General features: G+C 40.5%; 1 protein-coding gene across 10 annotated transcripts in view; it reads left to right on the forward strand.

Annotated features, from left to right (window-relative positions):
• The window catches only part of TLN2 (talin 2), a 479,630-nt gene that overhangs the window by 255,375 nt on the left and 207,347 nt on the right, over window positions 1–16,908 (forward strand). Inside the window, exon 1 of one of the 10 annotated variants that reach the window (XM_043918842.1) lies at window positions 16,540–16,558. The exons of the other annotated variants lie outside the window; for them this stretch is intronic. The gene's annotated coding sequence lies outside the window, so the exon portion shown is untranslated. Of the gene's footprint in view, window positions 1–16,539; window positions 16,559–16,908 lie in introns of those variants that run through there. 10 annotated transcript variants of the gene reach the window in all.

Consider the following 16,908-nt stretch of genomic DNA (forward strand, 5'->3'; position numbering starts at 1 on the left):
ATCTCATTATTGAGTTATGAAGATATCCATTATCTCACATATTTACCCTTTTGGGGGGTGCAGGGGCTAAGAACATCTAAGTTCTGCTCTCTCAGCAATTTTTAGTTTTACAATGCAGTATCAACTATAGTCACAATGTTTTACATTACATTCTCAGACCTTCTTTATCTTATATCTAAAAGTTTATACCATTTTACCAACCTGTCCATATTTTCCCTACCCCTCAGTCCCCTAACAACTACTTGTTTACTATTTCTACAAGTTTTTTTTTTTAATTGGAGAAAAATTGCTTACAGTGTTGTGTTGGTTTCTGCTATACAACAACATGTCAGTCATAATTTTATATATATGTCTCCTCCCTCTTGATCCTCCCTCCCCTCCCTCACCCCACCCCTCTAGGCTGTCAGAATGCCAGGCGGGGGTCCCTGTGTTGTATGGCAACTTCCCTATAGCTGTCTGTTTTACACTTGATAGGGTATATATGTCAATGCTACTTTCTCAGTTCTTCCCACTTTCTCCTTCCCTCACTGTGTCCACAAGTCTTTTCTCAACATCTGTGTCTCCATTCCTTCCCTACAGATAGGTTCATCAGTACCATAGATTCCATGTATTTGCATTAATATACAATATTTGTTTTTCTCTTTCTGACTCTATATGAACAGGCTCTAGGTTTATCCACCCCACTAGAACTGCCTCAAATCCGTTCCTCTTTATGGCTGAGTAATATTCCATTATAAACGTACCACAACTTATTTATCCATTCATCTGTCAGAGGACATCTAGGTTGTTTCCATGTCCTGGCTATTGTAAATATTGCTGCAGTGAACACTGGAGTACATGTGTCTTTTAGAATTGTAGTTTTCTCAGGGAATATGCCCAGCAGTGGAATGGCTGGGTTATATGGTAGATTTATTCCTAGTTTTTAAAGGAATCTCCATATTGTTCTCCATCATGGCTGTGTCAGTTTACATTCATTGTAATTTCGATTTGCACTTCTCTAATAATGAGCAATGCTGAGCATCTTTCTGTTTCTACAAGCTTGACTTCTTTTTTTTTCTCTTTAGGATTCTATATATAGGGGATACCATGTAGTATTCATCTTTCTCTGTCCAGCTTATTAACATAATGTCTGCCAGTTTCATTCATATTGTCACAAATGACAAGATTTCCTTCCTTTTTGAAGGCTGAAGTATTCCACAGTATATGCATACATGTATGTATATATATCATACTGTCTTTATCTACCTCTCAGTCAACAGGTACTTAGGTTATTTCCTAACCTTGGCTACTGTGGATAATGGTACTGTGGAATGGGAGTACAATAGTAAATAAGTTTTAAAATGAGTATCCTCAGCCATCCAACTGTTATTTCCTTCTGTGTCATGTTGGCTATTCTGGGAGTTTTATCACTCCATATAAACTTAAAAAAATTATTCAAATCATTTGCTTATTTTTTTTAATATTTATTTATTTGGCTGCACTGGGTCTTAGTTGCAGCATGAGGATCTTTTAGTCATAGCATGTGAACTTATTTGCAGCATGTGGGATCTAGTTCCTTGACCAGGAGTGGGACCCAGGCCCACTGCATTGGGGGTGCAGAGTCTTAGCCATGGAACTAAGGAGTCCCATGGAAGTCCATGTAAATTTTAAAATCACTTCATTGATACCCATAAAATATCTTGTTGGGATATTGACATGGATTGATTGAATCTATGGATCAAGTTGGGAAGAGACATCTTAACAGTATCATGTGTTCCTGTCTGTGAACATGGGATATCCCTTCATTTATTTACTTCTTTAATTTTATCTAGATTTTGTAGTTTTCCACATAGAGACCTTATACGTGTTTTGTTAGATTTATATTAATACCTAAATATTTTATTTTTGGAGGAACTGATGTAAATGGAATTTTTAATTTTTAATTCTTTTTGATCATTGTTTCTGTATAGGAAAGAAATTCAGTTTTGTATATTAACTTGAATATTCCAACTATGCATTATAGTCAATTATTACTTCAAGGGTTTTATTTTTTTTGTCAACTTTTTTGGATTTTCTACATAGAGAATCATGTCATCCTCTTTAATTTCTTTCCTCCCAGTCTGAATACCTTTTCTTTCTTTCTTTTGCTTATTGTATTAGCAAGGACTCCCTGGGTGATGTTGAAAAGAAGTGGTTAGAAGGAATATCCTTGCTTTTTACCTGATCTTAGTGAAAAAGCTTTAAGTTTCTCACCTTTTTAAGTATAATGTTAGCTTTAGATTTTTCATAGATAATCTTTATGAAGTTGAGAAAATTCTTTTCTATTTCCTGTTTACTGAGAGTTTTCTATCGTTAATGGGTGTTGGATTTTGTCAAATGCTTTCTCTGCATCTATTAACATGATTGTGTGATATTTTTTAGAAAACCTATTGATGTGATAGGTTACAGTAATTGATTTTTGAAGAAAAACTTTTCAGTCAAGCTGATAGAGCTAGTTGATAGAGTTAATTGACAATACAATGGGGCACCTTTCTTGAGTTGGAAAAGCTGTGCAGATACCACACTGATTAATCATAATCCTTACTTATTCCAAGTTGGCTATCACTTGTGAAGATGACTGTCATGCCAGTAGAACCCAATTTGGGGTTTCGTAAGAGGGACCCAGAAAACAGACATGAGACTTCAGGTCTAATAGAGGCCAAGAAAATTGAGGTTCAATTCAGGTCAGTTTGCTCAGTTATGTGCGACCCCATGGACTGCAGCATGCCAGGCTTCCCTGTCCTTCACCATCTCCTGGAGCTTGCTCAAACTCATGTTCATTAAGTCAGTAATGCCATCCAACCATCTTATCCTCTGTTGTCCCCTTCTCATCCTGCTGTCAATCTTTCCCAGCATCAGGGTCTTTACCAATGAGTCAGTTCTTCGCATCAGGTGGTCAAAGTATTGGAGCTTCAGCTTCAGCATCAGTCCTTCCAATGAATATTCAGGACTGATTTCCTTTAGGATGGACTGGTTGGATCTCCTTGCAGTCCAAGCGACTCTCAAGAGTCTTCTCCAACACCACAGCTCAAAAGCATCAATTCTTCAATACTCAGCTTTCTTTATGGTCCAACTCTCACATCTGTACAGGACTCCTGGAAAAACCATAGCTTTGACTAGATGGACCTTTGTCAGCAAAGTCATGTCTCTGCTTTTTAATATGCTGTCTATGTTTTTCATAGCTTTTCTTCCAAGGAGCAAGTGTCTTTTAATATCATGGCTGCAGTCACCATCTGCAGGATTTGGGAGTCTAAGAAAATAAAGTTTCTCACTGTTTCCATTGTTTCCCCATCTATTTGCTATGAAGTGATATGACCAGATGCCATGATCTTCATTTTTTGAATGTTGAGTTTTAAGCCGGCCTTTTCATTCTCACTTTCATTCACCAACAGGCTTTTTAGTTCCTCTTCGCTTTCCCAAAATATTTTCAGAGCTGAATGAAGACTTGATATCCCCCCTACATTTCTACTCTTTCTCACTGGCCCTTCAGTCAGCTGGTGAAAATTAGCCCTTGAGAGCATGTATATTGGAGCAAGAATTTCACAGGCTTGGATGCTCTCATCACAGAAGAAAGTAGTTGAGCAGTCAATCTCCAATGGCCTGAGGCTGGTTTTTTTTGACATTGATTTCTTGTTTCTGGTACCTCTCTGGGGATATATCACAGAGAGATTTAATGAATATTATTTTTGGTCTCCATTTATTTGCTGCATGACCTAGTGACTTGCATTCTGTTACCTTCTTTTTTTTTTTGCTTTCTGATTATTATGTACTGCATACCTAAATCAATAAAGAGAAGAATGAAGAAATTGGTCTGTTTAACATTTCAGGAGTGATGGAGTAATGCTATCTATAAATATTTATATTTTCCTGAGAAGATGCCTTTTTCTTTTGACATTTAGACTGGCTCACAGAGAGAGTCACCACTAAGGCAGGGGGGAGAGAATGAAGAGACTTTTTCTCAGTCAATTTTATACATGCCTTTCAAGGGTATACATGAGAAAACTCAAAAGGATTTTTCATTATAATTTTTTTTTTTCTGGGGCATTGAAATATTTAGCCAACCCCTTCTCACTCAGGATAGTGACAATCAGGGGAAGCTTGGATTATAATTATGCTCCCCAAAAGCAAAATACATAGATGAGTTTGACTGACAGTTTCCCGTGTGTCCCCCAGCTTTCTTCCCATCAGCTTCCCATCCCTTTCTGGTTCTGGTCCCTCTGGCTTCCCTAATGTGTGCCTTCTCCCAGCCCTGGCCTCAGTCCTTCCTGGATTGTCATTCTGTTGCGCCTGGTCCAGCAGCCACCATAAAGGATGGAGACCCTCAGAGCAGCCCCGAACCCAACCCCAGTAGGTGCTCACCTGCCTTTCTTGAGGAAGGTAGAAGCCTGGGAAGGAGCCTGAAGCAAATCCATGCCTCTTTGCTTGGACGGCCCTTGAGCATGCTTTCTCCATTTTGAAAATCCTCAAGGCAGGCAGGTGAGCACAGGGAAAGCCTAGCTCTTTTACTTGGCTTGAGTTCCTGGACCCCAGTGTGGAGAAGGTGGTTATGCTTTTTGATCAGAGTTAAGTCTTTGGTGACCAGAAAGTGGAAGGTTGATTATTACAAATGTATGTAGTTTGGAGAGTACATAAAATCTTTGTGAAACATGGGGCCATTGAAATTTAAAATCAGAACCAATCCAGAGAAAGTTGAGATCTACTGAAATAATAGAGCAGACTGGAGCATGACTCTTATGTCTGGGGCCCTTAAGACTGTCTTTGATGAGGGACCCAGAGTTAAAGGCTGCAGTCCCTTGAGGACTTGATGATAAACAATGAGACTCGATGTAAATTTTCAAGAAGGCTTGCTCAGTGAATTCATTTGTATGTCAGGATACCTTCTGTAACACAAATGACCATCTATCATTCTTTTTAAGTGTGAGAGTTTGATAGTAGTATTTTAATAGTCATATTTTTATATATGAAATATTGGTAATGATGATAAAACCTGTCGGTTGCAGCTTCATTGGGAGCCATGGTGATGTAAGCCCACAAGGATAACAGTGGATGCTGCCATCAGGCCCCCAGTAAAACACAGTAGTCACATAAGTACTGATGAGAAGTTGTTTTCTCCCCTCCTCACAGCTTTTGAGACAACCCCAGCAGCTATTTTTAGGCCTTTAATTATGTGTGTGTTAGTTGCTCAGTTGTATCCACCTCTTTGCAACCCCATGGAGTGTAGTCCACCAGGCTCCTCTGTCCATGGGGATTCTCTAGGCACGAATACTGGAGTGGGTTGCCATTTCCTTCTTCAGGTGATCTTCCCGACCCAGGGATCCAGCTCAGGCCTCCTGCATTAACAGGTGGATTCTTTACCTCTGAGCTACCAGGGAAGCCCAGATCATTCAAAGAGGACACAGCGTCCTGCTGAGGACTTGTGCCACTGTGTGGGGCAGAGCCGTCTGGATGGTCAGTTCTTGCCTGCCTGTGCTATAGGCCATTCCCATTCTAGCTGAAGCACCCCCAGTTAAGTTTCGTCTGCCAAGGACCCAGACTAATCTTAGAGCTCTTCAGGAACCTCAAGGACTCACAGCCACTTAGAGCCCTTACTTCATCCTACAATCACTTAAACACTGAGAGAGGACTTTCCTGATCAGAGTGACATTAGTTCTTATTCGAGACTCATCACCCTGTATTGCTTGCTGGGGCTCTCTTTGTCCGTGGAGCAGCATCTGGTCCAGTAAATGGCACTCAGTGAGTCTATGTGAGTGAATAAGTGGATGAATGCTTCTTTAAGGATTGAGCATTTTGTACACCATTCAGTTGCAGTAGTTGGCTTCCTGCCATAGTGAGAAGCAGATCCAGGGCTGAAACTCGGTTATCTCTCTTTTTAAATTAGTTCTATGTAAGATTTAAGGACTAGAGTATCCATGATGCCACCCTGCCTTGTCTAAAAATTTTCTGCATCTGAAACCTATCTGAGTCATAAAATTATCCCACTGACTACCTTTTAGGTAAGGGGGAGAAAGAATCACTCAAACAGGGTGTAGGAAGTTAATTCTTATTAAGGAGCCATTACCCTTCCTACCCTGTCCACCAGCCAAATAACTATCAATTATCTGTCTTTGTATCTCTTTTGGGAGGTGGAATAACTTAGAATTCCACATTTTTTGTTTTTATCCAAACAGCATATTAGGTATTAATAGTAGCAGCTAATACTGTGGTTAGACTTTCCCAACAAGATCTTTGTTATTTTAAGTGAGTTTTGTGTGAGCTGAGACTCGGTGTGCATTTCAGCTCTGGAATCACAAAGTCACACAGGCCCTAAGTGGTGGTACTACCATTGAAAGCCATGTGTTCTAACTCCAAGACCAAATTTGTTTTCTCTGTAACATGGTTTGTCTCAGAATTAGTCAAGACAGTGGAGGGGATATGCTTGAATTTGGCTGATAGATGGTTATTTTAAATCTGAAGGAACTGGCCCAATTTTTTAACAGAACTATAAATTCTTTCTGACGCTTGTTCCTCTGTGATAAAAAGGAAATCATATGGAGGAATTGCATCTGACTGTTTATCAAATAGTTCTGAAAGTCTGCCCAGTGCTGTGGATAACAAGTAACTATGGGCCCTCCGGGAGCTCATCATTGTGTGTGAAAAGTAGGCTCAGAAACGGTGACTCAGTGTTCAGTCTTTATGCATCTCCCAGGCTCTGTGCTGGGCCCTGGAGGCATGGTGATCACTAAGTCCTGGGAGGTGAGTATAGTCTGAGAGAGGAGTAGGAGGGGTGACAAGCTGAATCTTGAAAGAAGAGTTAAAGGGTAGCTTCTCCTAACACCATCTGGAGGGCTATTTTTCTCTCTCATCTACTCAAATCCTCTTCCTTATCTACTCAGATCCTGTCCTTTGCTTAAGGCTAAGTTCACTTCTCACCCTCAGCCTAATATGATTCTCAGCTGACTCTTCCCAGAGTCCTATCTTCATCCTGTGGATACTTCTGGTCCTCTTGTCATTACATCTCCCTTTTTCTAGAATTCCGTGGTTATCTCACAGAGGGGTCCTCTCTCTGGTTGTGGGTTATATGTGCCCTCTGAGCATTTAAGCCCACTAAATGTAGGTCCAGCCGTGTTTCATCTCATTTTTCCCTGAAGCACTCAGCACAGTGTCTTATACACTGTAAGTGATTGGTAACTAGTTACTGATTGGCCAGTTAATCAGCCGCCTCTGATGCTTTCTCCCTAGCCTTGGCATCTGACTTTTACTGTGTCTATGAGTTACTTGTACTTTTGACAGTTAGTTCTACAACTTAAGGTAGTTGTGTTGAACAAGGTGGAGAGGTTCTGCAGAATGTTGTGAAAATAACTCAGTTGAGGGATGGACTATTTAATGGAATTGCCTGACATAAAAAGGCCTGGGGAGCTTCCTATCTCTTTATACAATGGAAGGGATGATCTTAGAAGGAAGAGAGCCATTCCCTTTCATCAAGATTAGAGTAATTGAAAGTGTTCTTTTGTTGTAGTTGAATTTATTTAAATTCATGGAAAAGTGTATAACTAAAGGAGAAAAAAAATACCACACTCAAAAAAATACCATTTTATCACTCCAATAAAACACATAGTTTCTCCCATATTTTCCTCTAAGAATTCCAAGTTCTACTTGTCTTCAATCATACTATCCTTTCCACATTACAATCTAGATTTGTTGGGTGGTATTATAGCAAGGCCATGGGCCTTGGAGGTAGGTATATCCAAGTTAGAGCCCCTACCCCTCCTGTCACCCCTATCCCCTGCCATCACTTGCTACTCTTGTGACGTTATACAGAATATATCCATATCCATGTGCCTTTGCATACGGCAGTAGCTGCATCTATGCCTTCCTCTGTTGTTGTTTAGTTATTAAGTTGTGTCCGACTCTTTTGCAACCCCATGGACTGTAGCCCACCAGCCTCCTCTGTCCATGGGATTTTCTAGGCAAGAATAACTGAAGTGGGTTTCCATTTCCTTCTCTAGAGAATCTTCCCCACCCAGGGATCAAACCTGTATCTCCTGCATTGGCAGGCAAGTTCTTTACCACTGAGCCACCAGGAAAGCCTATGCCTACCTTTACATGTTCATAAAGAAAACATGTATTTACTACACATTAGTCAGTTTGTGTCAAAATTGTACTAATTTCCTGTATTTAGGAAAATGGTACTAGTTGAAATCTGAATTGAAACATAATTCTAAGTGTATAAGTTTGCTGAACCTGCCATAACAAAGAAGCCCCAACTAGATGGCTTAAACAGCAGAAATTGACTGTTTCACCATTCCGGAGACTAGAAGTCCAAGATCAAGGTGTCCTTCTGAAGGCTAGAGAGGGAGGATCTGTTCCAGGTCTCTCTCCATGGCTTGTAGATGCCTGTCTCCCTGTGTCTGTTCACATTAACTTCCCTCTATCCATGTCTGTGTGTTCAGTTTTTCCCTTTTTTAAGGATACCCATCATTTTGGATTAGGGCCTGCTCTAACATTATTTTAACCTCAATTATATCTATAAATACCCTATCTCAAAATAAAGCCACATTCTGAGATTCTTAGGATCAGAACTTTAACACATGAGTTTTAGGAATGGGGAGAGGTGTGGACACAATTCGGCCCATAAACATATGTTGAGTATTGTGTTGGAGGACAGGATGAGTATCAGTTTTATAAGCTACTACTGATAGATGACAGAATTTGTATCATAATTCCTGTTGATGAGGCACTCTCACTTTCAAAGCCAGAAAACATTTCAGTTCTTTCATTTCTTTAGAGATCCTTATCCTTGGTTTCCCTCTCTCTTGACTGGTCTCTCTATTTTCTTCTGTTGTTTATCCCCCTTTAGCTTAAATTTTGCTTGTGTTCTCAGAATTGTTTTCCAAATAGTCTAGGTTTTAGAGAACTATAACACTACCTTAAAATCATAATTTAAAATACTATGCTATGCTTACCCATGCTGTCAAGAGTTCATCATTTCATGTCATAACCCTGGGGACATGTTCCTTTCTTTCTCATGCTCTTAATGAAGTAATATTTATGTACACAGACTTTAAATTAGATTTAGTTTTGTCATTTGGAAATGTAATGTAAATGTAAATCTTATCTGTCACTCACTGATGAAATTGGCAAGACTTTTGATTTGGCTTTATTTTATTATGTATAGGAAAATGGTGCTCCATCATAGCACTTCAGTTTTGTTAATATCTTTCTTGTAATTCTGATTCTGTCTACTGGACTGTTTCAGATACTTGGACTTACAGAAAGCAGAACATTGATATTGACCATGCACATCCATGCTATTTTCTTTAGTAAAGTCTAATTATTTATTTTGTCTGTTATTTCCACTGTTTGCAATATATTTTTAAATGTATGTTAAGCATCCATCTTTCCTCTGCCTCTTTTCTGTAACACTGGTTTATTGCCCATGCCAGCTGTTTTCCCCCCATTCATGCCTTTTGTCTACTTTGTCCTTTGATAGAGTCCGTTGCAGCCTGAGCCCTTGCTAGCAGAATCATTCTGTGCGATGGACTGTACCATAAAAATCTAAATTGATTTCTGGCTTTTCCAGTTGTTAATGCATATTCACTTAGCTAATCCATAAATCAAACCACTAATATCTGTACATTCAGATTTCATTTTTCCTTCTTACCTTAACATCTTCTGGGTTGCCTTTTAAAAATATTGATGATTCTTTTAAAGAAAAACCTAGCTTAAGAAAGTCTGAAATAAATAACAAGAATTTTTAAATAGAAAAATCTTTTCACAGCCTTTTTCATAATAGCAAAAACAGGTAGCTGATGTACACAAAAATGAAGATAGAGCAGAGTAAATCAGGATGCCTTGCATTGCAACGTTACACATCTGTTTAAACAGTGTTCCTAAAAACTTTGCGATACTGTGGAAAATGATGATTGTGTAATTAAAATGGGAGTGTCAGGATGCAGAATTCCAACCTACATAAAATTATGCATAAACAAAGAAAGGAGGTGTGTCAAAATATTAGCAGTGCTCATCTTTGGGTAAAGCAGGGCTGACAGAAAGTCTAGATTCAACCTCCCCTTGCACCTCTGTGAGCCTGTTGCTTAGGAGACATAGCCTCTTAAGCCTGATTTTCCAGGGTAAATAAGGACTCTCTCATTTACTAAGTCAAGTGCTTAGTTCAGTGTATGACATGTTAATACTACAACCAATAAAAATCCAGTTGTTAGTTTAAAAAAAAATACACAGCTCATGCCTTGTCCTACTCTTCTAACACAAGCACTGCATTTATTTTTCCTTTTCTTTCTGTTTTAGAAGCACACAGTTGGAGGCAGAGCCCTCAGCAGTGGTCTCTGTCAAGCCACGTAACCACTGTGTCCTGGCTGTCTTCCCTGGGTGAAGCCTAAATTTCTTAGCTTGGGGTCACCGCAAAGATTCAGTGACTATGAAAAGGGCTTAGAACCAGTGCCAGACACATAATTGCTTCTATGTTCCTTGCTATTCTTTTTGATTTAAGAAATTTAAAAAATAAATGAAGGTAAGGAATTCAGAAGAATGGGAAAGTTAGAGCAAAGATTTATGTATTTTATAGAGAGCTGAGCTGAATGACGTCTAAGGCTAAGATTTGGGATACCACAGGCTATATTAAGTGTAACTGAAACATTGCAATTTTTAGATATAAAACAAGGGTGATCTTGGAATGAATAACTATAGAAAATGGAGATCCTTTGGAAAATCTCGTCCCATGAGTAAATGCTGAGATTGGTACTCTGATAATATGCTGATGGACTTTGACTCTCCAGAAATGTAAATTTTAGTCACATCCCTTGGTTTGTTTCCATTCTCCACGTAAGTGCCAGATTTTTAAGTCTGGGCTCTAACACAAATGCGCTGCCTGATTTATGGCTAATGGATTAACATAAAGAAACAGAAATAATATGTTTTTAATACTCCTTTTTCTTCAGAATCCACCCTTGCCAAAACCACGCACTATTACCTTTTTGAATGATGGATGATGCTGGGGGTTTGTGGCCAGGAATTCACTGGTCTGAGGTCATTGGTGAAAACCCTGTCAGTGCAAGAAAATGGAGCTAGGAAGTGGGAGATTTTCTTCAGTTTCTTAAGTGAAACCAAGCATGATGGTCTGTGTTGTCACTTCACACCTGAAGGGCACACTTGGCAGCCACCTTCAGTCAGGTGTATGCTATTTTAGCATTAAATTCGTCACAAGCTTGAGAAAGATGACCTGAGGGGGGACTTGTGAGAAAGATGACCTGAGGGGGGACTTGTGTGCAGTGCCTTTCATACATTCTTCCAGGTTCAGTCAGAAACACACTGAATATATACTTTTCCCATATAATTGTAGGACAAAGCCCTCTCTTTTTTTCCTCCCAAGTAAAAGCTAGTCTATCTGTACCCATTCCAGGGATGTGTACCTTTAGTGACAAAGCTTGTGTTTATCAACATCAGCAGTAGCCTCAAGAATCACTTTCTTAGGATTTTACAGGCTTGTCACTGGGGTCAGAAGAAATAATAGGATGTGTTTATTCCCAGTTAGCCAAATGAATAGTAAATAATTCACAGTTCTCCTGGTCTTGACCTTTACTTTTGTTTTTCTTCTATTTTTTTTTTCTTAGACCTGACCTTTCATTTCTCTGTCCTATTTCTGTAAACAGCTTCACATCATTTGTATGAGTTAGGATGTAAAAGAATTCAAAATCAGAGTTGAATGTCGAGCCTTTTAGGGACTTCCCTGGTGGTCTGGTGGCTAAGGCTCTGAGCTCTCAATGCATGGGGCCCGGGTTTGATCCCTGGTTGGGCAACTGGATTCCACATGCCACAACTAACAAGTTCTCATGCTGCAACTAAAGATCCTCTGTGCTGCAACTAAGACCCTGTGCAGCCAAATAAATACAGAGAAATATTTTGTTTAAATGTGGAGCTTTCTTCCTTCCTTGTCAGAGGAAGGACTGATAGGTAACATGCGAAGGGACTGAGATTCGTAGATGACTTATTCAGCTGTCTTGGTGAGCATAGGCGGACAAGCGGGATTACTGGAAAACCAGCACTGCCTTCTTAGTAGTCTGATGGGAGACAGCAGTATGTGCCACACACAGGCCAGGAATTCACCTCCCCTCCCAGATCCTCTGTCTCCATCTGTGAAATGCAAAGCAAAACCAAACTCGTCTTCCTTTGTAACCTGTTGAGCACATCAAGTGAAAGGACACCTGTGAAAGTGCCATTGACTGCTCCATGCCAAATGGACATAAGGCATAACTTCTCATGGTTGTTTCAGTGCGGACTCCGCCCTGAGAAGGCTACAGATGAGAATCCTGAGAGCCGAGGAGAGGAGAGGGTTTCTGCCAACTGGACAGACTATAGTTTCTAGTTTCTGGAAAGACTAGTTTCTAAAAACAAAGCTTTTTATTTTTTAAAGAAGATTTATTTCTTTGGCTGTGTCAGCTCGTCATTGTATCACGCGAGATCTTTCGTTGCAGTGCACGGATTCTCGAGTTGTGGTGTGCGGGCTTCAGTAGTAGTTGTGGCACACGGACTCCCTGGTTGTGCTGCGTAGTGCCTTGTACGGGCTTAGTTGCCCCTCTGCATGTGGCATCTTAGTTCCCCAACCAGGGATCGAACCCATGTCCCCTGAATTGCAAGGCGAATTCTTAAGCACTGGACCACCAAGGAAGTCCCCTAAAAGCAAAGCTTGATGCTGGCGAATAACCAGGAAGAATGAAGAAGCATGGTGGTGCATGTTTAGACAGATGTATGCCACAAGGTGAAAATAATTGAGTTACGCAGGGATTGAAAATACGTTTGTTCTGTTAAAATGAAGAGTTCCTACAATGTGAGTAGGGGGTGCAAATGGGTGAATGAGGGGCCCACATCTTTGAGCTAAGCAGTTTGAGCCTGAGTACTCATATAGTTCAAAATGTTGTATGTATTAAAAATTGCCTCTAAGCAAATTACAACTCTGTGAACATGTAGGTGTCTGTTTTCCTTCCTTTTAGCAGGTCTTCCTGTGCTTCTCTGCTCGTTGACCTTTTTCAGCAGTGTCAGGTTCTGGATTGATTTGCACTAACCTATCCCTCCCTTCTCAGAATTTCCTGGTAATTAGGAATCGTCTTTAATAATGAGCAGCTCTCATCTCATTTACTTGAGAGGTTCTGAAATGTAGCTTTTTAATACAGTGATAAGTGTAGGTGTCTGCTTTTACAGCAAAGTTTAACTGGACACACATCATTATGACCAACTACGTACTTAATGATGGAGTTTTGGGTGCCAGTGCCAGGAGCCACCTGGAATTGGAGGGTGAGTTGGGGGGACCCTCGGAGGACTCTGACCATACCACGTACCTAACCAGCTCTGTTCATTGTGTAACGTGGGGAGCTCTGCTTTGTGGTTTGCTACCAATGTGACCTTGAGAAGATCTGTTGGTCTCAAGATTATAGTTTCTTCATCTAAACATGGAAAATAATCTCAAAGATTTTTTTTCTCATCCTTCTGAATTTCCCATTGTAGGCATTCTTTGGTTCTCTTGGTGAAATTTAAAATGCTGACTTGTATCTCTAACCATGCATTAAATAAACAGGCATTGAGCCTTCTTTTCTGGCAGGTACCTGAGAAGGGATCCCCAGGGATCTTCCAGTTGTTCCCAACTGATGTGGATTTGGTTCTTTCTTTGTCTCTCATTTTCTAAAATGGAGAACTTCATCTTATGAGCCATGGAGGTTAAGTTTCTGTGGTCAGTGTAAACATTTATGAATGAGTAGGAATATTTGGGTCTGCGGGATGTTTGCCCTCTGTTCATCCTTGAGTCATGCTGTGGGTGTGAATAATTCCTAATGACTAATTTAGAAAAAAACATCTGTCCTTCCATGGTGTACCTATTAATTCCACAAACATTTATCAAACATACTTGTGGGAACTGTGCTATGACCTTGAGAGTCATAGGTGGCCATAATGATATTGACACTTGCATATGCCTGGCAGGCTCACTATATAGAGTCTGAATGTTCAAGGCGAGCCCTAAGGTACCTAACAGCCCAGGAGAACAGGTGAAGTACAAGAGCCTGGCTTTTGCTTTGGAGGCACCTCTGGGTAGCTGTGACTACCCAGATGTATTCTTACTTGTCAGATGAGCTTTCCTCCTTCCTGCCTTGCAGGAGGAGGAGGTAAGGGGTGGAGAGAAGGGGAAGCTCTTTCCAGGGCATTTCTTTGAGAGCAGAATCATTCATAGGAGATATAAACACAGATGAATGATAGCTTTTGTATAGGCCCACATTTTATGCTAACATTCGGTTATGTGATGCATGCTGTTACTAAACAGAATTGTATTTTGCCTGCTGAGAGAGGAGCAGACCTACAGAACGGGTGAGGTGCAGCAATCATAATTGGGTACAGCAGTCCTCCAGTGGGTCAGAATGGAGCCAGTGGCTGGAGGAAGAGGCTGGGATTGGTGGTTAGCTCTTACTCTTTTTCATATCCAGGACTCCATCGAGGTATGGTGGCCTGGCCTTGTGGTCCTGCCAGCTGAGTGCCACTCCTCTACTGTCTAGCAGGGTGCAGAGCCAATGGCACCTCATATAGGTCACTCTGGGCAGAGAACATTGACGAGCCCTAGGACATGGGCCGACTGTGACACCAACCCTGCTCCAGAGGGTGTGATTCTTTTCCCTTTGGGCTCCTGGTATGAGGGAATTCAACCAACGTCCAAGACCAACAGTCCAGGTACTAGCAGTTATCTGATGCACAAAAATGTTCAGCATCTCAGCTCATCCCAAGATAGTTCTGCATTTTAAAAAATCATGTTGTATGATTTGAATAAAGATGAACAAGTTTACTAGACAGTGAGCTCTAACTAGGCAGGAATCATGTCTGTCTTTGCTTCCCTAATGCCTGTAATAATGTTATTACGTTGGTGCAAATGTAGTTGTGGTTTCAGATCATGACTTTTCAATCATTATAACTAGGCTCAGACACATCTTTATTAATCAAAATAGGAACCATTATAGTCAACAAATTTTTGACAATGAGAAATAAGTTTGTTTATTCCTATAGCATAAAAATTCATGCTTCAGGATTCATTGAATTCTTGGAAAGCATTTTCTGCGTCCTGCTGGTTGTGAAAGCATTTTCTCTGCAAAAAGTTGTCAAGATACTTGAAGTGGTAGTCAGTGGGCAAGAAGTCAGGTGAATATGGCAGATGAGGCAAAACTTTGTAGCCCAATTCTTTCAACTTTTGAAGCATTGGTTGTGTGATGTGCAGTTGGGCATTGTCATGGAGAAGAGTTGGGCCCTTTCTCTTGACCAGTGCTTGCTGCAGGTGTTGCAGCTTTTGGTACATCTCATCAATTTGCTGAGCATGCTTCTCAGATGTGATATTTTCACCAGGATTCAGAAAGCTGTAGTGGATCAGATCAGCAGCAGATGACCAAACAGTGACCATGACTTTTTTTTTGGTGCAAGTTTGGCTTTGGCAAGTGCTTTGGAGTTTCTTCTTGGTCCAACCACTGAGCTGGTCATCACTGCCTGTTGCATAAAATGCACTTATCTTTGCACATCACAATCTGATAGGGAAATGGTGCATTGTTATTGTGTAGAATAAGAGAAGACAACTTCAAAAGGACGATTTTGTTGATTTGCAGTCAGCTCATGAGGCACCCACTTATCAATCTTCTTCATCTTTCTCATTTGCTTCAAATGCCAAATGACCTGTAGAATGGTTGACATTGAGTTCTTCAACAACTTCCCATGTAGTTGTAAGGGGATCATCTTCGATGATGGCTCTCAGTTGGGCATTATCAACTTCCAATGGCTGGCCACTGCACTCTTCACCTCCAAGGCTCTCCTCTCCTTTGCAAAACTTCTTGAACCAGCACCACTGAACTGTATGTTCATTAGCAGTTCCTGGGCCAATTGTGTTGTTGATGTTGCAAGTTGTCTCTGCTGCTCTAAATCCTATTTTGAACTTAAATAAGAGATTTACTTGAATTTTCTTTCTGTCTAACATCATTTTCCTAGTCTAAGATAAATATAAAATACACAGCAGCTAATAAGTCATTAGCAAAAAAGCATAAAGTGAGAAATACACATTAAAATGATGTATAACATAACCACATTTATTTATGAATGTATTTCAATATCAAACAGCAAAGGTCAACAGTGTAAAACCGCGATTACTTTTGCACCAAGATCATGATATCTAGTGTATGATAGATGCAAACTAAACAATAAAGTGAAGTTTGCAGCTTAGGTGGTAGCTGAACACAGTATGCTGCTTCCAGTGTTTTCCCAACTACCATGACTAATAAATAATAACAACAAACCTTGACCCAGTACTTTCTATGTGCCTTGGACATGTATGAACTTCTTTAGTTCTCTAGCCATCTTAGAGGTAAATTTATTATTGTCTCCTATTTCAGAGAGAAGATTGAGGCAGGTGGCACTTAAATGACCAGCTCAGGGTGGCAGCTGGTAAGGCAGGAGTAGGGGGCAGTGGGAGCACTTAGTGGCCTTCACTTACCAGGGCAGAGATCCAAGGGGTGATTGCTCGTCTTGACCAATGGTGAGTGTGCTTTCAGAGAGGAGGAGGTCTGGCTGAGTCAGGCTTGTTTGTTCCAGGGTGTGCTGGGGCTAGCCTCAAGCCAACACTGCTGCCATCATGCTGGGCTGTTTACAGCTCTCTGGAACTGAAAAGTGTTTACTTTAAAAAGAGAGAACGTCTGGGCTTCACCACTGGTTCCATTGGCTCATCTTCTACAATGGATGGCACAGAAGGGTTTCTGTCTTGGTCCAGGCAACCTTCACACACACAGTCAGGGCCAAAATGGTCAGAATGAGAAGAGATTGTGCAAAGGAGAGTAATGAATGTTTTATGCCTTTATACCCTGTCTTTTTTGTGTGTGGCTTCGCCAT

Source organism: Cervus elaphus, chromosome 12 (assembly GCF_910594005.1).
Source record: "Cervus elaphus chromosome 12, mCerEla1.1, whole genome shotgun sequence".
Lineage (NCBI taxonomy): Eukaryota > Metazoa > Chordata > Mammalia > Artiodactyla > Cervidae > Cervus > Cervus elaphus.